Source organism: Sarcophilus harrisii, chromosome 6 (assembly GCF_902635505.1).
Source record: "Sarcophilus harrisii chromosome 6, mSarHar1.11, whole genome shotgun sequence".
Lineage (NCBI taxonomy): Eukaryota > Metazoa > Chordata > Mammalia > Dasyuromorphia > Dasyuridae > Sarcophilus > Sarcophilus harrisii.
Window position 1 is genome coordinate 152,649,700 of NC_045431.1, and position 24,299 is coordinate 152,673,998.

The 24,299-nt window shown below is 33.3% G+C and overlaps 1 protein-coding gene across 6 annotated transcripts in view; it reads right to left on the bottom strand.

The window, feature by feature from the left end:
• Nucleotides 1-24,299, bottom strand: part of WDFY3 (WD repeat and FYVE domain containing 3) — a 310,689-nt gene that overhangs the window by 276,063 nt on the left and 10,327 nt on the right. The gene's annotated exons all lie outside the window — the stretch shown is intronic.

Below are 24,299 nucleotides of genomic sequence, written 5' to 3' on the forward strand. Positions count from 1 at the left end.
CTAATGGACACTACAAAATATAAATAAACAAATTCCTACATGATACATTCAGAGTAGATAGAAGGATAAATAAAGGGCAAGTCATTAACATCCGGGGTGATAGGGAAAAGCAAAATGAGCTTTGAGGGAAGCTAGGAAAGCCAAGAAACAAAGGTATTACAGTGGGAGAAAGAAGATACAAAGGCACTGATATACTCTCAAGTTGAAAGAATGGCAAATAGGCCAGTATTGCTAGACTTATAGAATATGAGGAGGGAAGTAAATTTTAAGAAGACTTGAAAGGTAAAGACTCAAATTAGAAAAAAATTTAAATTCCAATTAAAGGACTTTATATTTAATTACAGGGGTAGTAGTGAGTCACTACAATTCATCAAAAGGCAAATGACACGGACCTATACTTAAAAAAACAAACAAAAAAAAAAGTACTATGGCAGCTCAACAGAAAAAATCAGAATGGGCAGAGACATGAATCAAGGAGACCAGTTAGAGGTACTGCAACAGTAGAGAAAGAAGCTAATGAAGGACTGGACTACAACAGTTTCTATTTGAGTAGAGGCAAGGAAACATCTAGGAGAAGTAGTAAAGAGAAAAATGACAAGATTTGGCAGTGTACTGGATAAATGAGGCAAAAGTTTAGAGTGGAAGATTATAGCGATGTTTCAAACATGGACATTAGAAGTACTCTAGACAATGATAGTTCATAAGAAGGAAAAGATTTGGTTGGAAACATAATGAATTATATTTTGAACATATTGATTTTGAAATGCCTACAGTTTTACAATGTCCAAAAAACAGGTGGAAACATCAGACAAATTCAAGAAAGTAGGACTAAATAAATAGATCAAAGATCTGCAAAAAAGATAATAACTGAACCATGAGAGCCGAGTCAAGCTGAGATAATGTAATGCAAAAAAAAAAAAAAAAAACGAACAAGTACAAAACAGAGTTTTTAGGAACACTCATGGTTAGAGATCATGACAGGAATAAAGAGCCAGCAAAGGAGATAAAGATAAAGGAGTAACAAAACAGAAAGAAAAAAGCAGGAAGCATCAATGTCCCAAAAACGTAGAGAAGGAAAGAACAGGAGAGGATGAGCTACAGTATCAAATACTGCAGAGGTAAAGAAGTATGAAGACTGAGAAAAGGCCAAATAATTAGAAGAGACAAGAATTTTTGCTAAGCCACGTTGAGAGTCCAATAGATATAGGAATGAAGAATGTAGACAATGAGAGAAGTCCCCTTACTTTCCTGTTTTTTTTCTCATTCTTTCCCTTGTAATTCTTGACCTTTAGCTTTTGCAGAAAATTTCTATTATTATTTTAGCTAATAATTAACACATACATGATGATTAGTTAATTGGTAACAAAATTTGGTTAAATGGTAGCTAAATCATGACTATGTGTTAATTACCTATCTGATGTCATGCACTATGCTTGCCAGTGAGGATAGAAGGAATGAAACAATCCAAAGAGCTCACATTCTAAAGGAGGAGATATTAAAAAATATTAATTATTTTAAAAAGGAGATATTAAAAAATATACACACCTCAAAGTTAATAAACACAAATCTATAAAAAAATAGTTAAACATAAGATTGTGTGGGAAAGAGAGAAGACACTAGCAACTGAAGAGATCATGAAAGGTTTCACACAGAAGACTGCCTGAGTTGTCTTAAATCAAGAGGTATTACAAAAGGCAGAGACAAAAGAGAGGGAGAGAGAAAGGGAGAGAGAGAGAGAAAGAGCGCGCCTTTTAAGTATGAAGGCACAAAGACATAAAAACAGAAGATGTAATTCATGAGAGACACAGAAAGAAGGCTAATTTAACTGGATCAAAGAATACATGGTGATAAAATAGATAACTTGGATTACATAAAACTGAAAAAACTCTGTATAAATAAAATTAATGCATCTAAGATAACAAAGGAAAGCAGTATGGTGTATGTGTGTGGGAGGGTTATATATGTATATATTTGCAAATATACTTAAGATTTAAAAAAATTCTCCAACAGCTAAGCTATCAAATAATATAAACAGATTCTCAAAAGAACTGTTAATATTAGTCATATGGAAGAATACTTCAAATTCCTAATAGTAAGAGATCTATAAGTCATAACAACCATTAGAATTTACCTTACACTAACAAACTGGCAAAAATGACAAAGATACAAACAATCAATGTTAGAGAAGTCATGGGAAAATAGACACATTAGTTCATTAGTAGTAGAGCTGTTAATCAGTACAAACATTTTGGAAAATAATTTACACAAATTATACAAATAAAGGGATTAAAATATCCCTACTGTTTGATCTCCACAGATTCCACTATTAAGCATATCTCCCAAAGAAGTTATTTAAAAAGAAAGAAAAAAATTAAAGGAAAAAAAAGAATCTCAGAAAATGAGATTATTCCCTAATTTCTAAGAATGAAACTAAATTAATATTCTTATTTGTCCTGCTATTTCTTGAGTCCAGTCTGAAATTCTATTATTATTTTCCTTCAAACTAATTAATCACTTTGTCTATATTATTCATACAGCATTCTTCCTAATTTAATAATAAAGAGACAAATGTACAGTATAAAAAGTTGGGAGTCAGAGGTGATACAGCTGTGTTCAAATTCCTGCTCTGCCACTTGTTTCACCTTGGGTAGGTCACCTTGCTCCTCTGGACAGCCAACCATTACCTCCACATTCTCTGCAAATGAAAAACAGTGGACTAAATTCCTTTCCTATTTTAAAATCTATGAAGTCTTGCTACTGAGATTCAAAATTCTTCCTATTAAGGAAGAAAAGTACATTTCATAAAATGGATCCTACCCCTTGTCATTTAGGAAAAACACACAGCTATAAATACCAGTTTGTTTCATTGAAATTTTTTATATTCAGAATTCAAATTCTTCATTTCCAAGCAACAGAAAAATAAACAAAAACAACAAGTATATACCAAAAACAGATCCTGGGTTCAAATCCTAAATCTGCTACTTACTCCCTACAAAGTTCAAAACTTAAGATTCTATGCCTCAGCTTCATTTGTAAGATTAGAAGTGTATGTGTAGATTAGTGTTGCCACTGGGCCAAATGTTTAACACTTCTGGTTTGAAAATTTTCAAAGGTCTCTTACCACTTTAAATCCATGATCCTATAACTTGTGAAACACACCTGCAAAGGGATGGACTTGTCACTCTGGTTGTCATGATGAGAATGAACTCCCACTGTTATGTTCAATGCCTAGAACTACTCCTCAGCAAATAGAGATCTTGGGGAACTGAGATTTTTAAAGCATCTGAAAATCAAATTTTGCATTTCCCTTGAAGAAAATTTCCCCTGAATAACAATGGTTTCTTCTCTGTGATCTTACATATAAAAAATATTCAGGTTGTACCAGAACATTTTTTTTTCTTTTCAATATATTATTTCCTCAATGTTAGAAAACAATCAAATGATACCAAAGCCTTCAGAAGACACTCAAATAAACTGTTCTGTAGCTAAAAAATACTATTTATAGTGAATGGCAGAAAAATAAGTTCCCAGATTCTAGCACTTTATGACTTAGAGGATATGACAAATTCATCATCCATCTGCCTTTCAAGCAGAAGTAGCACTTTGTAGAGAACAGAGGGGCTGGCATCAATGACAGGAAGATCTGGATTCAAGTCATACCCTGACACATACTGGTTATATTTCTGAACAACTTCTCTGTATTCGTATTATTATACTGCTTTTATACTCCACAAACATTTTTTTTGCTGAGCAGGTGCTTACTTATAGTGATTGAGGGAGTTTCCTTACTCAGGAGTTCTATATATCAATGAAACTAAAAAAAGTAATAGCCTTATTTCAAACAAGAGATTACTGTGAAATATCACGTCAACAAGTAGAAAATAATTACAAAAACAGGCATTATGTTTCAACTCAAGACAAAAATCTAGAGCTCTGGGGGGAAAAAAAAAACATGAGCTAATGATACAGTCTGAAAAACTATGAAAAGACTGAACATGGACTTGCTTGCCAACTTCTAAAATACTAGATCTGGAAACTCAGGACAGAATTTAAAACAAAGTCCAACCAAGCAGGCTTATTGGCACAGTCTATTCTCCTGTCTCTGTGCTTTTGCAAGTCCCAAATGTATTTCCCTTCAAACACAATTAACCTTCTCTGTTCAGTCTTTCCTGATTATTCCCATTGATAGTGTTCACTCCTCTCTTGAAAGTATTTTATAAAAGTGAAATTCTCTTGTTTGTCTTTCCCTCTCCCTCTTCATTAAAACCCCCACCCCTGTTGTTACTCCTCACTGTGACCTCCAATCCCTCCACTTCCCAGTTCTTTTCTACAACATCATCCCGGCCCAAGTTTCCTTTTTTCCCTTCCCCCATCTTTGCCACTTGACTAACCCATTCAACTCTATATTCTTCTTGAAGCCATCATTTGATGCTTTTGCTCTTACTTATGTGTTTTGGGGGGGGGAAAAGTTGAAAAGAAAAAACAAAATACACACATACACACACACAAAATGCGGGCTGGCTGCCTCCACTAAAATTTTATTACATCACCTCAACTGGACCCTTGGCCCTAGAAAAACAATTCTTCTATGTGTTCCAAGTTAACTCACTTATTCACCTATTACAGCAGCATTTCTAAACCTTTTCATGCCTCCTCAAAACTCCCATGGCTTCCCCCATGTTCTTTGGGAACCTTTCCTCATGTTTCTCTAAAAAAATAAAGACCATTTGTCTAGAGATCCTTTTTTCCTCTCCTCCTCATCACACTGTCCAGATTTCTGCCAATACTTTTCACCATCTCACAATGAGCAATAGCCCTCCTTGCCACAGAAAGCACCTCAACATTACAAGTGATGCATTCTATACTTACTTTAAATTTTGTGTTTAAACTCTTTGAAAAGGCTATCAAAATTAATGCCTCCATTTCCTTATCTCTCACTCTCTTCTTAACTAGCTTCTAATCTCATGTTTCAACAAAACCTGCTCCTTCCAAAGTTAACAATGATATTAATATTATTATTAACAATAATAACAGCTGATATTTACATAGCATTCACATAAAAATCAAGAGAAACCAAGAAAGGTAAATTTACTTAAGTATATTAAACAAGTCTCTATAACTCAGAGGCAACATTATATATAATGGAGGAGAAAAAAAATGTCCTTTCAATCCAAACAAATATCCTTTAATCTTGAAAATTAATCAGAGAAGCTAAATTTGAATCAATTGTGTTTCGAGTGTTTTAAATGGAAAATAAATAGGAGGGATTCCTAAATATAGAAAATATGTAGAATTTATTATTTCTTATAAGGGTACCTATAAACATGGAAACAGCTGCAGAAAGGTATCCAATAAACCACACTCTAACATGAACCAGACAAATGACAGGTACACATGCATGCACAGACACAAAGAGTTTGGTGTGGAAATACATCAAGATTCCATAGATGAATAGGCAAGGATAAAGAATGGGTAATAAGGGGGCCAAACAAAGATGACAGAAGAAAGTCAAAGACTCTTCCTTAGCTCTCCTCAAAACCTTAAACAGAAAATTTGATCTACAAACACAGAAATAAAAAGGTAAATAAGAAAGGAAAAAACATTATTTAAAGGTTAAACTGTTTACATCCCTACATGGGAAAATGATATTTGAAATTCTTGAGAATCTTTTATCAGAGCAGTTAGAATATATGCCTATATTGGAGGGTATGGTTATAAAATGACTGATATGATATTAAAGAAAAGGACATTAGGTTTGGAAAAAGATTTATACGTGAAGAAAGCAAAGGTAAAATAGAGTAAATCAGATCACATGCAGAGGCACAAAAGACCTATTATACTAGAGGGAAAGGAGGGGGGATGAGCAATGTCTGAAGCTTAATCTCACCAATTTTGGCCCAAAGAAGGAATAACACACTCAGTTGGGTATAGAAATTTATCTTACCCCATGGGGAAGTAGGAGAAGAAAGGGAAAAAACGGGGGTTGAGGGGACAGATAGAAGGGAAGGCAGAAACACAAGGAGAAAAGGGTAAGAGAAGAGAGATGGAATGATGGATGGGAGAGTAGATTGAGGGAGGAGGTAGAAACAAGATGGTGCCCCCTTAGAAGCAAAATTCCACATAAGACATAGGCTGGACAAATAAGCAGAAAAAGATCCTAACTATAGAAAATTAGTATGACAGGGAAAATCAAAACACTCATTAAGACAGCAAAGTCAAAACCACTACATCCAAAGCCTGTGAGAAAAATATAAATTGGTCTCAAAACTATGGAAGAACTAAAAAAAGATTTTTTTAAAACCAAGACAGGCAGAGGAAAAATTGGGAAGAAAAATTAGAGTGATGCAAGAAAATCATGAAAAAAAGACCTGAGTTTGGTAAAGAAAGAACAAAAAAATACTGGCAAAAATAAAACCTCAAAAAATAGAATATGCTAAATGTAAAGGAGGCACAAAAATCTAATAAAGAGAAGAATGCCTTGAAAAGTAGAATTGGCCAAATTAAAAAAGATACATAAAAATTCACTTAAGAAAAGAAGTCCTTAAAAAGACAAATGGAAAAAGAGGTGTGAAAAATTACTAACGAAAAGAATTCCTTAAAAAACAGAACTGACCCAACAGAAAAAGAAGTGCAAAAGCTCACTAACAAAATAATTGCTTAAAAATTAGAATTGGGCAAGTGGCAAGGTAATGATGCCATGAGGCATTATAAAACAAATAAAATCGAAAGAATGAAATAGAAAAAAAAAAAAGTGAACCCTTTCACTGGAAAACAGACTCAAGAGACATAATTTAAGAATTATTGGACTATCTGAAAGCCATGACCAAAAAAGGGCCTAGACATCATCTTTCAAGAAATTATTAAAGAAAACTGCCCTAATATTCTAGAACCAGAGAGAAAAATATAAAGTGAAAGAATCCACCAATCACTCCACAAAAGAAGTCTCCAAATGAAAATCCTTAGGAATATTATAGCCAAATTCCAAAACTCCCAGGTCAAGGAGAAAATATTGCAATCAGCCCCCCCCCCCCAAAATTAAAATATTTCAGAACCATATCAAAATAACACAAGATTTAATATTTTATACATTAAATTGGATTAGAAGATGATATTCCAGAGGGCAAAAGAGCTAGAATTCCAACCAAGAATCACCTCTAGGCAAAATTGAGTATAATCCTTCAGAAAAAAAGATATTTACTGAAATGGAGGACTTTCAAGAATTCCTGATTAACATCAGCATGCTTATACATCACTAACAAAGTCCAACAGCAAAGAGATACAAAGAGAAATTCCATTTAAAATAACTGTTGATAGCACAAAATATTTGGGAATCTATATGCCAAAGGAAAGTCAGGTACTATATGAGCAAAACTACAAAACACTTTCCACACAAACAGTCAGATATAAACATCTGGAAAAATATCAAGTGCTCTTGGATAGGTCGAGCAAATATAATAAAGATGACAACACTGCCTAAACTAAGCTATGTATTTAGTGATATCAGACTAAATCAGACTCCCAAAAAACTTTTAATGACCTAGAAAAAAATAACAAAATTCATCTGGAAGAATAAAAGGTCAAGAATTTCAAGGGAACTAATGAAAAAAATGCTAATGAAGGTGGCCTAGCTGTATCAGATCTAAAACTATATTATAAAGCAGCAGTCACCAAAACCATTTGGTATTGGCTAAGAAATAAGACTAGTTGATCATTGAAATAGGTCACAGGACAAAATTGTCAATGACTATAGTAACCTAATGTTTGACAAACCCCAGCTTTTGGGATAAGAATTCACTATTTGACAAAAACTGCTATGAAAATTGGAAACTAGTATGGCAGAAACTAAGCACTGACCCACACTTAACACCGTACACCAAGATAAGATTATAATGGGTTCATGATCTAGACATAGAGTAATATTATAAACCAATTAGAAGAACATAGGATAGTTAACTCTCAGATCTGTAGAGGAAGAAGGAATTTGTGACCAAAGAAGAACTGAAGATCATTATTGATCACAAAATAGATAATTTTGATTATATCAATGATACCTTTGATTATATTAAGCTAAATAGTTTTTGTACCAACAAAACTAATGCAGACAAGATTAAAAGGGAAGCAATAAATTGGGAAAACATTTTTATATTCAAAGGTTCTGATAAAGGCCTCATTTCTAAAATATGTAATTGACTCAAATTTATAAGAACTCAAGCCATTCTCCAATTGATAAATGGTCAAAGGATATGGACAATTTTCAGATGAAGAAAGTGAAACTATTTCTAGTCATATGATAAGGTGTTCCAAATCACTATTGATCAGAGAAATGCAAATTAAGACAACTCTGAGATATCACTACACACCTGTCAGATTGGTTAAGATGACAGGAGAAGATAATGACAAATGTTGAAGGGGATGTGGGAAAACTGGGATACTAACACATTGTTGGGGGAATTGCGAACAGCTCCAAACATTCTGGAGAGCAATTTGGAACTATGCTCAAAAAGTTATCAAACTGTGCATACCCTTTGATCCAGCAGTGTTTCCACTGGACTTATATCCCAAAGAGATCTTAAAGGAGGGAAAGGGACCCACATGTGCAAAAAATGTTTATAGCAGCTCTTTTTGCAGTGGCAAGAAACCGGAAAGTGAGTGGATGCCCATCAATTAGAGAATGATTGAATAAATTATGGTATATGAATGTTATGGAATATTATTGTTCTATAAGAAATGACCAACAGGATGATTTCAGAGGGTCCTAGAGAGACTTACATACACTGATGCTAAATGAAATGAGCAAAAGCAGATCATTATAGACAGCAACAACAAGACTATACAACAATATCAATTCTGATGGACGAGGCTCTCTTCAACAATGAGATGATTCAAACCAGTTCCAATTGTTATGAACAGATGAAAAGAGCCATCTACATCCAGAGAGAGGACCACGGGAACTGAGTGTGATCCACAACATAACATTTTCACTCATTTTTTGTTGTTTGCTTGCATTTTATTTTGCTTCTCTTTTTTTTCTTGTGTGGCATAATTGTATAAATATATATTTATATATTAGATTTAACACGTATTTCTACCATAATGGATTACTTGCCATCTAGGAGAAGGTATGGGAGACTGGAGGGGGGGGGGGGGGGGAATTGGAACACAGGGTTTTCCAGGGGTTAATATTGAAAATTGTCTATGCAAATGTTTTGAAAAATAAAAAGCTTTAATAAAAAAAAAAATCAAAAAACAAAATACCTGAGAATAGACAGGGTGAAAGGAGAAAACAAATATGAAATGGGGGAAATAGGGTGGGGGAAATAGGGTAGAGGAAAATTAAATAGTAATTAAAACTGGAAAAAAATTTTTACAAGAAGTTTCTCTGATAAAGATCAAATAAACAGAGGCATCAAATATAGAAATAAGAATCATTCCTAAAGGATAAATGGTCAAAAAATACGAATAGGCAGTTTTATCAGTTATCTACAGTCATGAAAAAATGATCGAAATCACTATTGATTAGAGAAATGCAAATTAAAAGAACTCTGAGGTAACATCTCACACCTATCAGATTGGCTCATACCACAGAAAAGAAAAACGAAAAATGGAGGGAATGTGGGAAAATTTAAACACTAAAGCAATATTGATGAAATTGTATACCTATTCAACTATTCTGTAAAGCAATCTGAAACTATACTCAAAGGGCTACAAAATCACACTTAACCCCTGACCAAGCAATATGTCTCCTAGTTCTAAATCTCAAAGAGATCTTATTTAAAATAAAAGTAGTAAGGCGGCTAGATGGCACAGTGAATAGAGCACCAGCCCTGAAGTCAGGAGGACCTGAGTTCAAATTTGGCCTCAGACACTTAACACTTCCTAGCTGTGTGACCCTGGGCAAGTCACTTAATCCCAACTGCCTTCAGTAAAATAATAATAATATTTTCTAAAAAGTAAAAGTACTTATATGTACAAAACTATTTATAGTAGCTTTTAATGACTTTAAAGATTCTTAGTAAAGCAGAGTATAATCCTGTATATAGTCTTTTAATAGAATAAAAGATTTTAAAGCATTCCTGAATAAAATACCTGAGCTGAATAGGATGTTAACATATTGGCATTAATTGTCAAAAAAATCCAAAAGGATGGAAAGATAGATTTGAACAATTCCAAGTGGCTATACAATGATAAAGTACTAATTGTAAAAGGGGATGAAGAAACAAGTATCTCTTTAAAAATTCAACATCTTATAAAAGTCAGAGAAAAAGTTAAATAGAGCATTTGGCATGGAATTTGTTTTGATGAATTTGGGAGGAAAGAAAAAAAAAGAAAAGAGAATATGTTAGGGAAGATAGAAGGAAAACGAATTTTGAAAATATTTCTCATAACTGGAGTGTGCAAAGCATGTAAACAAATTCAGAAGAAGGAATAGGAGGAGTATCACCTAAACCTCCCTGGTATCACACCTGGATAAAAGAAAAATTGAATATGCACACTCTCACTTGTACACATGCATACATAAACACAAACACATAAACTGTTATATAGAAAAGTAGAACTTGGTGCAGAAAATCATCAAACTCAAAAAGGAAATTTAATAAGGGACAAAAAAATGGGGAGGAAGTTAAAAGGGACAATAATAAAAGTAAGAAATTTTCACAAATAAAAGAAATTGCTATTTCAGCTCTTGAAAAAGGTGATTTAAAAGAAAAAAAAAATACAAAAGGACAAGAAGCACTGATCAAGGTCTAGATGAAGAGAATGCAAGAGAAACAGGGGACCAGAAGCAGAACTTCATTATAGATCAATGGAGGCTTTGTGTTTATAAAAATATTAGAAAATTAGACAGATTACCTTATATGTATGCTACCAAATCTGTTCTACACATCTATTTCTTAACTAGTACAAAATTGTTTTAATAATAGCTGCTTTATTCATTAGCACTGCTGGGCTCCTTTAGTTCCCATTTATTTGCGTTATTTCTCAAGAGTCTTTCATATAGAGGAAAATGATATTTCATTAGTATTTTTTTCCTAGCTGTCTAAAGTAATCCTTTGGTAATTTAACTGGTATGATACTAAATAAGTATATCAATTTAAAAGCAACTATCATTTTATTATACTGCTTTGTCCTTCCCATGAATAATTAATATTTTCCCAAATATTTAGATCTCTTATTTCTGTAAACAGTTTTCTCGTGCCTATTTATTAATTTAAAATAGAATTTCTAACTCTTCCTGCCGAGTTTTTATTGCATTTATATAGAAATGTTAATGATTTGCATGAATTTATTTAATATCTTGCAAGTGTGCCGAAGTTATTAACTGTATCAATTAATTTTTAGTTGTCTTTATTTATATATATTTAGTTGTCACATTATCTGCAAAAATATTAATTTTCGTTCTTTTGTCTATTTTTTAAACCAATTTTCTTTTTCTTAGTGCTAAAGCTAACATTTCTAACACAACAAATAAAAGTAGCAACAAGGGGCATTCTTGTTTTACTATTAAATTGATTGAAATAAGTAATTTATCTCCATTATAATAGTAACTTTTGGTTTAGACATATACTATTTGCAATTTAAGGAAAAATATATTGATTCTGATGATTACTTTGAGAAAATTAGAAATCAGTATGTGTAAGAAATAGGATTTAGAACAACACCTCCCATCTTACATAAAGAGAAGCTACAAATGGGTATATGACCACAGATATAAAAGATTGTCACATCATAAGCAAATTAGAGAAACATGGTAAAAATTACTCATCAGATTTTATGGATAAAAGTTCATGACCAAATAAAGATAAAATGGATAATTTTGACTACATAAAACAAAATTTTTAAGTATTTACATAAACAAATCCAATATAGCTAAGATTAAAAGAGAAATAATTGAAACAAAAGACTTTCCAATGATTTTTTTCTGATAAAGATATGATTTCCAAAATATAAGGAACTGATTCAAATATAAGAACAAGAGCCACTCACCAAAAGATACATAGGATCTGAAGGAGCAGAAAAGAAGAAATGCAAGTAATCAGCAGACATAGGAAAATAACTAAAAAGAGAAATACAAATTAAAAACACCACTAAGGTTCTACACTTCCTGTCCATCAAATTGTCAAAGATGACCAAAACAAATCAAAACAAAACAATTTTGGGAGGGCACACAAGAGAAAGGGACGCTGATGCACTGTTGGCAGAGATATGTATTGGTCCAGTCATTTAAGAAAGTCTTTTAAGAAACATTTGGAATTATATCTAATAGTTAATAGCACAAAGAGATTAAAGAGTAGAAAGAATGAAATGAAAAAAAATAATTATAGTTTTTTGTAAGAAAGAATGGAAAATTTAAGGCATGCTCATCAACAAATTATAATGTATGCATATAATAGAATATTACTGACAAAGGACACAATTTCAGAGAAATACAGGAAGACTTGTATGAACTGTCATAGAAAGTGAGCAGCACAAGCAAACAATTTATACATTTAACATTGTAAAGAAAAATAATTTTGAAAGACTTAAAAATTCAAATTAATTCAGTGACTGGCCATGACATTAGACAATCAATGATGAATCATGTTAATACACAGAAAGAACTAGCATGAGAGCAATAAAGTTAAAGGGGCAGAGGAACAGAGCAAGGATCAATTGTGCCTTCTTCCACCCCTCAAAAAAAAAGGAGAGAGAAGAAAGCAAAAAATGTCATCAGAGCATTTTTTTTTAATGCAAAGAAGGAAAGGAAATTCAGAAGGAAATATAGACAAGCAGGACAGCTTTCAAAGTTACATATTGAATTTATTACATTAAAAAAAAAACAAAGCTAGGGTCAAGGAACAAGTTGTTCAAAAATTCACAGTCTCATATCTTTTCTATTTTATTTTGTATATGAAAATGTTCATGGCATGGGGAGGGGAAAAAAGAATTTTAAAAAAACGGATGCTTAACCTGATTATAAATCACCTGACTCATTTCTGAAAACAATTCTCATTTAAATGCAATACATTCACTTTTATTCCAATTGAATAAAAATGACTAATATATTTATCTTGTGAGAATACATTACAATAAGCATTTGAACCTATTAAGGTGATGATAGAGGAGAGAAAGAGGACAATAATTAACTGGCTTCATCAGTCAGTCAACAAAAATGTATTAAGCACCTCCTAGGTGCCAGGCACTATGCTAACAATGCATTAAATATACACCATGCAAATACAAAAAAGCCCACTGCCTCCCTTTAAAAAAACTACCATTTCTACTCTCAAGGAACCAACAGTCTAATGGGAAAGAAAATATACAAACATCTATAATATCAATAAGCTATAGTAAAAATATCCTTAGAAGAAAGACTAAGAATAAGGACCCGAAAAGGCTTTTTGCAGAAGATGGAACCTTAAAAAAAGAAAAAAGAAGAAAATTGTCACAAAGATATTTTCACAAATATCACTCAATCTAGAGCTTTGCAGTTGTTATGTGCTAGCCCTCAAATCACTTTCCTTCATTTTAAACATCAGTACCTGATTCATAATCTTTAAATTCCCCAACCCCATTCCCTCATACTTGGGAACTTCAAAGTAAATGTTTATAACCTTTCAAACACTCTCACTTCCTATTTCTAGTTCAACCAACTCAACCTCAATGATTAAACCTTCACTCTGCCTCAGTCACTTGGGGACAGTTATACTCTTGATTTCTCCATCACCCACAAGTCTTTCTACCTCCACAATCAAAACCTCTGTTAGTCTTCTAACCATAACTTCCTATGGACAGCTAAGTGGCAACTGATAAGAGCAGTGAACCTACAAAGGACCTAAGATCAAATCTGGCCTCAAGACACTTACTGCCTGAGTGACACTGGGCAAGTCACTCAAATCCACCATCCCTCGTTTTCCTCATCTGTAAAGAGAATAAGCATCTACCTCACAGGGTTGTAAGAATAAAATGAAATAATTGTAAAATGTTAGAAACCTTATATATACATAGCTATGTTTTCTATTATTTTTCTATATCTTCCTTAACCAGAACCCTTATAGATGTATTCTCAGGAACCTTTCCAAAAACTCTGGTTACTTCCCATCTTCCTAGTTTCCCAAGTCATCATTGTATGCTGCTGAAAATTTATGGAACTCATAACTAGTCAATTTTCAACCGGATCCTCCCTGCTGCAAACCAAATTTTTAATTCTTTCCAAGTTTTTTTTTTTTGGGGGGGGGAATAGGAAGGATAGAAAGAGGGGTACAAATGCCTGGCTCAAGAGTATATACTACTCTTCTACCAGCTTCAAAGGAATAGGGACTTGTTTATGTAAACTTCATACTGTCCCTGACACACGGATCTGTACGTTGTGGGTAACAAAACAAAGTCCTCATCCATCCACAGTTTCAAGATTTAAGTTCAGAGCAGGCTCTCTTTTTTTTTGAACTCTAATTATAATTAGTCCTCTATTCCAAGAGCACAGCGATCGCCCAAAATTAAGGACTCTTCAAATCGTTATTTGTTGTTTTAAAATGCAAAAGAAATTTTCAGATATTTTTTAAAAACTAAGTTGTTAAAATTCTATTGAAAACTATGATAGAAGCTATACGTATACATCAATCAAGCATTCAATTAAACACCTACTACATGCCAAGAATGATAAATATAAATCTAAAGAATGAAACAATCCTTATTCTCAAGGGCTTTATATTCTACAATGAATATAACATGCATAAACAGAATACATATAAAGAATAAACACAAAGTAGGAAAGGCAACTAGCGACTGTGGGGATCTGAAAAGAAGGTATTTTGAGTTTTGTTTTCTTTACATACACTCATTTCTTTTCTTATAGTTAAAACAATATTTTTTCCATAAAGTAAAACATATTAAGGATGTTATTTTGTTGAAATAGTCAAGATTGTAACATTTCATTTCCTTAGTCTGTAAATGCTGTTAAAAAAATAAGATATTAACATTTTGTACTTTTTGTGATTTTGAGTTTTGTTTTCTTTACATACATTCATTCCTTTTCTTATAGTTAAAACAATATTTTTTCCATAAAGTAAAACATATTAAGGATGTTATTTTGTTGAAATAGTCAAGATTGTAACATTTCATTTCCTTAGTCTGTAAATGCTGTTAAAAAAAATAAGATATTAACATTTTGTACTTTGTCTTTGTGATTGTGAAATTACAAACTTCAAGCTTAATCTGCTTTTTCATATCCTTCTATTGTGTAAGAAAACAAACACCAAAGTTTTATTAGTCTTAACAAGGAAGTTACTAAAAAGTAAGAGCTAACCATGTAATATCAGCAGTTCTCTGCATCTTGTGATGCACTCATAGTGCCCATATGACCAACTAAATGATGACCAATTAACAGTAACTGAGAAATAATTAACAAAGAAAAAAAAGTATTAATTCTCAAAATAAGTGCCTTAATTTCTCTGGTAGCATAGACTTAACAGATACACTGCTGGGACACTCTAGAATAACTGGTATAATCCCTTTACAGATAAGGGTACTGAGGCCCTGAGAGGTTGTTACCTAGATAACATCTTTAACAAGTTTACCTTAAAAAGGCACTGGTATTTTAAGAAGATGTTCATGTACTAAAAGCAGCATGGTATAGAGGGTACAATGTAGGGCCTGGGGTCAAAAGGAACTGGGCTAAATTTCTGCCTCTGAAACTTTCTGCCTATGTGACCATGGTGAAGTCACAACTTCTTTCTGTAAATCAGAAGTACGCATACCTGTAGCATAATGGCAAATTAGATCACTGGCTAGCTCAAGAATCTATACTCCCTCTTCTGTTATACATTTTGTAACTTTCCAGGCTCATTTCTATTTTTCTGTTTCCAGGCTGTCTCACAGTGCCCTGAATAAAGTAGGTGTTTTGTAGAACTAAAATCATGAATTTTACTTTAAATGATGATAAGAAAATAATTAACTTTGACCCAGCAATCTCACTAGAAGTACATATACCCAAAGTGGTCATGCTTTAAAAAAAAAAAAAAAAGTTCCACATATACCAAAATATTTACAATAGCACTTTCAGTAATTTGAGAAGTGGAATCAAAATAAATGCCCATTGATTGAAGCTTGATTAAATAATCTTCTGCTCTTAAATTGCCCCTTCCAAAGTTTCTGAATGATCTTTGTACTGCCAAATCTAATGGCCTTTTCTTAAAATCTTCATCCTTCTTGACCTTGTAGTATTGATCAGATACCTCTCCTATAGTGTCTGTCTGTCTTTGTTCATGTGCCTTTTTGTATCACTGATTTCTCCTGATTTTCCTCTCTGAATGCTTCTTCTCAGTCTCTTTCAGCAAATCTTTGTCCATATCATAACCAACATGCTCTGGGTATCACCCATGTTTCTATTCTGGGTTGCCTTCTTGATATATATATATACTATATTGCTTGGTTATCTTATCAGCTCCCTTTGGTTCAAATATCATCTCCCAAGAAATGCAAATTAAAACAACTCTGAGGTACCACTTTAAACCAGCTAGGATAACAGAAAAAGAAAACAACAAATGGCAAAGGGGATATAGGAAACAAGTTCACTGTAAACTAATCCAACCACTGTGGAGAGGAATTTGGAACTATGCCCCCAAAGCTATTAAACTATGTAGCAATATCACTACTGAATTTATACTCCAAAGAGATCTAAAAGGGAAAAAAAGAAAAAAAGGAAAGAAAAGGGACCCAAATGTACAAAACTATTTATAGCAGCTCTTTTTTGTCGTAGCAAAAAATTGAAAACCGAAGGAATGCCCATCAATTGGAGAATGGCTGAACAAATTAGGCAGTTAAGTGGTGCAGCATACAAAGAGCCAAAGCTAAAGTAAACAAGATTCATCTTCTTGTGTTCAAATCCAGCCTCAGACATTTACTAGCTGTGTGATGCTGGACAAATCATTTAGCCCTGTTTGCCTCAGTTTCACTTGTCAAATAAGCTGGAGAATGAAATAGCAAATTGCTCTAGTATCTTTACCAAGAAAGCCCCAGATGGAGTCATGTAGAGCCTCGACAAGATTGAACCATTGAACAACTTATAGTATATGAATGTGATAGAATATTATTTTATTATAAGAAATGATGAAAATGGTTTCAGAAAAATCTGGTAAGACTTCTATGAACTGAGTAAAGAGAGCAGAAAGAAGAGAACAATATACCCAGTAGCATCAATGCTGTAAAGATAATCAACTGTGAAAGATTTAGTAACTCTGATCAATACAATGACTCACCATAATGCCAAAGGATGCAAGATGAAATATGCTGTCTTCAGATAGGGAACTCAGTGCAGATTGAAGTATTTTTTTGTTTCTACACCTCCCTCCCTGGCTTATGTGGAAATTTGTTTTGCAAGACAATATTTGTAAAGGATTTCATATTTCTTGCCTTCTCAATGGGTGAGGGGGTTGTGGGGGAAGAGAAATAATTTAAAATTGAAAAAAAAACTTAATTTTAATATATACATGAACAATCATCTACTAAATTTATATATTTTACACAAACCCACATCTCCTGAAGTATAGAATCACATCACCAATTCCCCTTTTAGAATCTCAATCTGGATATCCCATAGACATCTTAATCTTCAAAATAAAATTTATTATCTTTTTCTTGTAAACCTCTTCTCTTTCAGACTTCCTTACTACTGTCAAGAATTCCACCAGGAGAAGGATGGAGCTAAAGAAACAAGCATTTATTAAGCATCTACTGTGTGCTGGCCACAGTACCCTGTGCTTTCTGTCTTCCTATTTTTCCATTATTCTCATACTTTATTCCCTTTCATGCACTCCAAGATCCAGTTATACCATCTACTCTTTCTTACTTTCTCACTCTTTTGCTGTGACTGCTTACTATGCCTAGAAAGTTTACATCTCCTACTCCCTGGAGCCCCTTCCTGGCTTCCTTTCAGTTAAAATCACACCTTCTACAGGCCATTCCCAAATGCCTTGCTTGTTAACTCCAGCACTTAATAACAACCCTAATAGAAATCAATCAAATAATAAATGCTTGTTGACTGACTAAAATATAATAGGACTGCACTGCAAGGAATGTTGAATACAGAGAAGCTTGGGAAGATTTATAAAGTGAAGTAAGAATGAAGAAAGCAACATGCACCATTATTAAAATATTGCAAATGGAAAGAACATCAACAAAGCATAAAACATTTTAAAATAACAATGCTATAAAATTATAATGATTAAAGTAAACAAAAAACAAAAGGGTTGAAGAGAGGTGGATATTTCTACCTTTGTTTATTCTTTGTGATAAAAGATGGTTCTCCAGAAGAGAAATTTATATTGGAAAATGTAAATTAAATAAAAATATCAACAAATGTTTTAAAAATAAAGTATATAAACTGTTCTGCTTGGTTCTTAAAACCCATTATCATGACCACATCTTGCCTAAGTAGACAGGGTCATCTCATCTGTGGGTAAAGACGGCATTGTTAAAAGATGATGTCAAAGTCCTTTGGACCAAAAACATCTCCCCTACTCCCCGAGTCACAAATGTTGAGTACCTAGATACCTATTTTAGCCCATAAAAGGTCTCAGGTAGACAAGAAAAAATTGGAATCCAACGGTGGGAAAAGGATTAATTTTAAAGATAAAAGCTTGAATTCAAATCCAAGTGGTAGAACTTATATTTTATGTGACCTTAAAGCAAGATAATTTAATATTTCTAGGCTTAGTTTCCTGTAATATAAGGAATTTGGACTAGATGAGCTCTAAGGTAAATCTTTTATACTATCACAAGGACATTACTGCAAACATATCATATTTCATTACTTAGATATATTTCAATTTCTCAAACTCCTCTTATTATCTATCCTGAAAAATTACTTTTCTATCTCGAATATAATATATAAATATTTGATCCAATACCTGTCCACATAAGTCACTATATTTCTTCGGTAAAATATATCATGAAAGATAAGAATGGATTTCTGTTTCACTTCCCCAACAATCTCCCTAATTTCTATGATTCATTTCACTGCCCATCTTCCTTAACACACTAGGAAATGGGCTACTAACCCAATATAGTTATTTTTTTAAATTGCTGCTTAAGAAAACACTTATTGGATCCTCAAGAGGACTACTGAGCAAATCTTATGTAACATTAAACAAAAAGGAAATGATTACTTATATGATAGAAGAAAATTTATTACTCTATTTAGTTGCACTTATTTTCAAATAAACCAAATCCTGATGGATTAACAGAGCTTATTTTGCTTCATGTAAAGGAAATTTTATTGAAATTACCAATCCAAAACCATTTTCTTTTTTCATTCCATTATACAAATTCTAAAGCAAAAATCAAGATCTCATAGTTCATTTGCTTCTGTCACAAAGATAAGACTCAAAACAACATAATAAAACATATCCAAGTCTGATGTGGTACTGACAAAGCCCCTCAAGAACATGGAAGGGAAGCATTATAGCCATCCAAACTGGCTATTCAATGACCACACAGGATTAACAGTGTTATCCTGAAAGGCATTTGGTATGCCAGTACTTAAAGAAGATATTCTACCGGCTTGGAATTATACCGAGGGCAGCTGATATCATCCAAGCAACTGTGATACCAAAAAATGTCTATAATCAAACTAAGTCAATGTGCATTTTTATTAAGTACTCACTATGTGCCCATCAAGTCAACAAGCATTTATTAAAATATAAGTATGTACCAGGCATCTGTATTAATAAGTTCAAGGACACAAAGAAAGACAAAAGACAGTCCCTGCTCTCAAGGAGCTCACAATGAAATGGGGAGATAATATTTAAACAATTATATACAAAGTTAAATTGGAGATAATATTCTTAGAGGGAAAGCACAGACATTAAGGAGGCTAGGGAAATACACCTTGTATAAAGATGGGATTTTAGAAAAGATCTGAAGGAAAGTAAGAAGTTGTGGTAAGGAAGGAGAGCGCATTCCACCTATGAGGGGGGCACAGAAGAAGAAGATATCTGGTACCCAATGAGATCAGAATCACTGATTTCAGAGAAGGGAGTAAGGTAAAAGATTAGAAAAACAAAGTCTATGAAGGCTTTAAAAACACAAAGGGAGTCACTGGGATTTATTGAATGACAGGGGAGAGTGGGGGAATAACACAATGTGCATTGGGAAGATAACTTTTATAGCTAAATGAGAAAAGGATTGAAGCAGGGAGGAGGGCAGCCAGAAGGCTACTACCATTGTCTACGTTTCAGGCAATGAAAAAGTATGTACCAGGATAATGACAGTGTCAGAGTTTTAAAAAAAGGGGGGGGGGGGGAACATTTGTAAAACAGTTGAGGAAAAAAGAATAACAGGAACTGGCACTTAACTAGAAAAGGGAGAGTCAAGAGTCCAAGATGGAACCTAGGTTGCATGCCTGGTTAAGTTGGAGGATGGAAAGATAGGAAGAGGGGAAAAAATCTGCGTGGAAAGATAAAAAATTCAGTTATGGACATGTTTTAAAACATACACAGAAGCTTTACCTAATGCTTTTTTCTGATTATTGTCTGTCATTATGGTTTGATGGTGCTGCCGCTATTTGTTATTTGGGGGTAGAGATGGGAAAGAACTGTTATTGCAATGGATAAGAAGTATTCTTCAAGTTGGAAAGCTACAGATCTGACACAGATTTGCTGTGTGATGGTAGGCAAATTTTTAACATCATTGAGCATCTGTTTCCATCTGTAATAAAGAAAGAATACATCACCTTCAGCAATATTGTTGTGAAGGAATTGCTTTGTAAAATGGTAACATGCTATAAAAAATGTGAGCTCTTATTAATTTCTCTTGTGTGAAGCTTTTTAAAAGGATCCTGAATGAATGTATTCTGCCTGCTCTGCCACTGGCTAAAGCTTCTTACAGCATAAGTTATACCCCAAAGACAAACCGAGTAGCAGAATGAGCAACAATCTTTGACCAGGAGTCTGCAGCTCTAGAATTGGTACTGCCACTATGCAATTTAGAGGCCTGACAATCTCTCTGATTTAAATTATATAAGAGTATAGTGATATCAAGCTTCTGACCTACAAGATACTCTCACCTGCAGAATAAAAAGCATTCATGTTTTCCAATCCCACACTGCTCAATCACAACACACTGGACAGGGAGACCTCTGAAAGACAATTCAGTAATGCAAGTTCTTCACATTTCCCACATACAGGATTCTAGTCCCTACTTTATCATTTTCAAAGTCATTTATGGAAACCCTTCTGTAGCCCACCATAATACAAAGGGTCAAACAACTCTGGTAATTGTGTAATCTACAACAAGGACATAAAAAGGCGTTCCTAATTCCTCTAATGACTAAGATTTGAGCTTAAGCCTCCACGGAAAAGAAAGCAGGAAGCAATGAGAACATCACTTTTTTGTTAGTGCTGCGTGTCCTATGTGACTCAAAGTTTCCTCAGCACTTAAGCTGAGTATGGATGAAGTCAAATGCTTATAAAATAGGGAACTGATTCTAAAATGCTGCCCAAATTCTGCTTAGGTCAAACATCAACACTCATATCAGTATCACTGGTAAATACAAACCTGAGGTGGAATAATGCTATACCAATTTTTACTCTACTCCAATTTTACCCTATTATTCTCCTATTCTCTTTCTACAACAAGACCTGGCATATAGTAGGTACTTCATAAAAGTACCTACTATATGCCAGGTCTTGTGGTAGATAACATGAATATAAAAGTCAAAAGCAAACAGGTCCTCATTTCAGATGAAAGTTTATAATCCAAAGGAAACGATATATCCATATTAGACAAAATAGATGTAAAACTGAAGAACATTGGAGGAAGGCCCTAACAGATGGTAGGAACCAGGAAAGAGCTTCTGTAAAAGGTGGTACTTGAGCAGAATAGTAAAAGAAATCAAAGATCCTAAGAGATAGGCAGTGCAATGGAGAGTCATATCACGAGAAGTACAAAAAGAAGGCAAGAAGATCAATATGGCAGTAGCACAGAATTAATGGAGAGAAGCAATTGCAATAAAGGTGAAAAATATATAAAATAAAAGGTAGTTTAATATATTTAGAAATGCCTTACCTCTACCCTCCAAATAAAGCATTGATGGAAAAAAACATCAAATTCCTCCCAAAAACTTCTTTTACAGAGCTCTCAAATATGAACTTTATAGGTCACTATCCATTTTCCATCAGCAGCTATTTGGTGTTGACTACAATCAACATAATGCCTCCATAACAAGTACCCCTGCTCATTTTTCCCATTCCCAGCCCCTTAGCTTTCCAACTTCCTTTTATGTATTATCTGGCCCCACTAGACTATAAGCTCCTTGAGAGGAAAGACTTTTTTAATCTCCATTGCTTTGCAAAGTACCTCATAAAAGTAGAAATTTAATAAATATTTATTGAATTGAAATGAAATTATGCCTGCAATTTATAGGTTTCTTTTATATGCATTTGATTTCTACAAGCCTCTCCTTATGATTTCTGAATACAGAAATACTCATTTTATAAATATTTGTGAAGTGTACTGAACTAGATTATATCATGGAAACATAAAAACTAAAGATTAATGAGGATATCCATACATCATGGAGTGGATACTACTCTACCACACAACATAATTGGGGGAGATCAGGAAAGGTTCATGGAGGTGTCATCAGAGGCAAATTTGACCTACATCTTAGATAGAAGTAATTTGAAGTAGTACCCATTCAGATGCATGCAAGAAGGAGATGAAAAGTTGAATCAGCAGAACCACTTGATTCTTCTTCTACTTCCTTCTTGGTACTTGCAATGACACTGAAGCAAATCCAGAAAAGGGCATTTGGACGTCTAATTTAAGTTTCAAAGTTACACTTCCTGTAAATATATCACTATCCCCTGGAGGCTCAGAACCCATCACCAGATATTAGCACAAAATAAACACTTAATATGCCAAGGAACTGTCAAACATTAAAAAGAACATATATTTTAATACTGTCATTTGGACCTTTCCCTCCAACCCCCAGCATTTCACTCTACTCTTTATCTCCTGTTACTTAGAGCTTTATTTTCAAATGTTGCTGTATTCTACCTGTGGCACTTGGGCCAGAAAAGCTGCTGATGCATTCACTAGGTTGTTAAACATGAACAAATAGTAACTACAATGTTCATCAATCTCACAAATAGGTCTAAGATTAGGCTCTCATTCATAAATCTTAAAATTGCTTTGAAACAATTTACTTTAAAGGATAACAACTAGTTCATATGAGGTGGTAATTATTGTGACAACAATTCAAGAGGTTATTGGTTATTCATCTAGCAAATTCAAACTACAAGCAAAAATACATGCTTGGGAATACACTGGGTGTAATAAAGATGTGCAAAAATAGCTGAGTGTTTTAGAAGCTTAGAAATATCAATCTAAAAAAAGTATTTTAAATGTTTTACTTTATCATCATAATCCCTATTTCAATCATAAATTACAAATACCTGCAAGTTTTTTATAAGAAAGTTTAACTATAGCCAAAAGCTAACAATAATTTTCAAATGAATTACAAACTATTAGTCATATAAAAGATTGATCCACATCACTAATACTATGAAAAATGCATTCAAAAAATGGTTTCACCACATTCCCAAAAATTTGGCAAAGATAATAAAAGATGAAGACAGCCAATGTTGGAGAGAGATGGAAGAAGACAGTACTAATACATTATTGGTAGAACTCTTAGTGAATTCAACTTCTCTAGAAAGTAATTGCACACACACACACACACACACACACACACACCCAGAGTAACTAAAATGCCCATAATAACATAAACCAAGGGAGTTAGAAACCTTCTTTTGGATAATAATAATTACAATTACTATATAGCATCAACTATGCAGCAGGCACTATAGAGCATCCACACAGCTATACAAATATTACAAACTGATCCTCACAACAATTCTGAGTTAATATCCCCATTTTACAATTGAGGCAAACAAGATAAGCGAGTTGCCCAGCAATTCACTCTAACGTCCAGTATCATGTAATTTGCCCAACCTGCAAATTTTGATCTTTGTAAATTTGGAGTTTAGCATTTTATACAGTGTCAGTTTGAAGTCAGGTGTAGCAAATCGTCTTATTAACAAATCATTTAGAAAATAAAAATTAAATCCAATGTAAAGAATAATTTGTTTAAATAAACAATTTAACAAGAATGCTCTTATATGCAAGAGCATATAAGCAAAACAAAATGCTTTTTAGAAAAGCTTATTAGATGTAATGAGGAAGCTCATTATCTAAGGTATACTTTTTGGAAAAATCATATCAATGCTAATTCATCTAATTCAAGTGAGATTTTCCTAAAA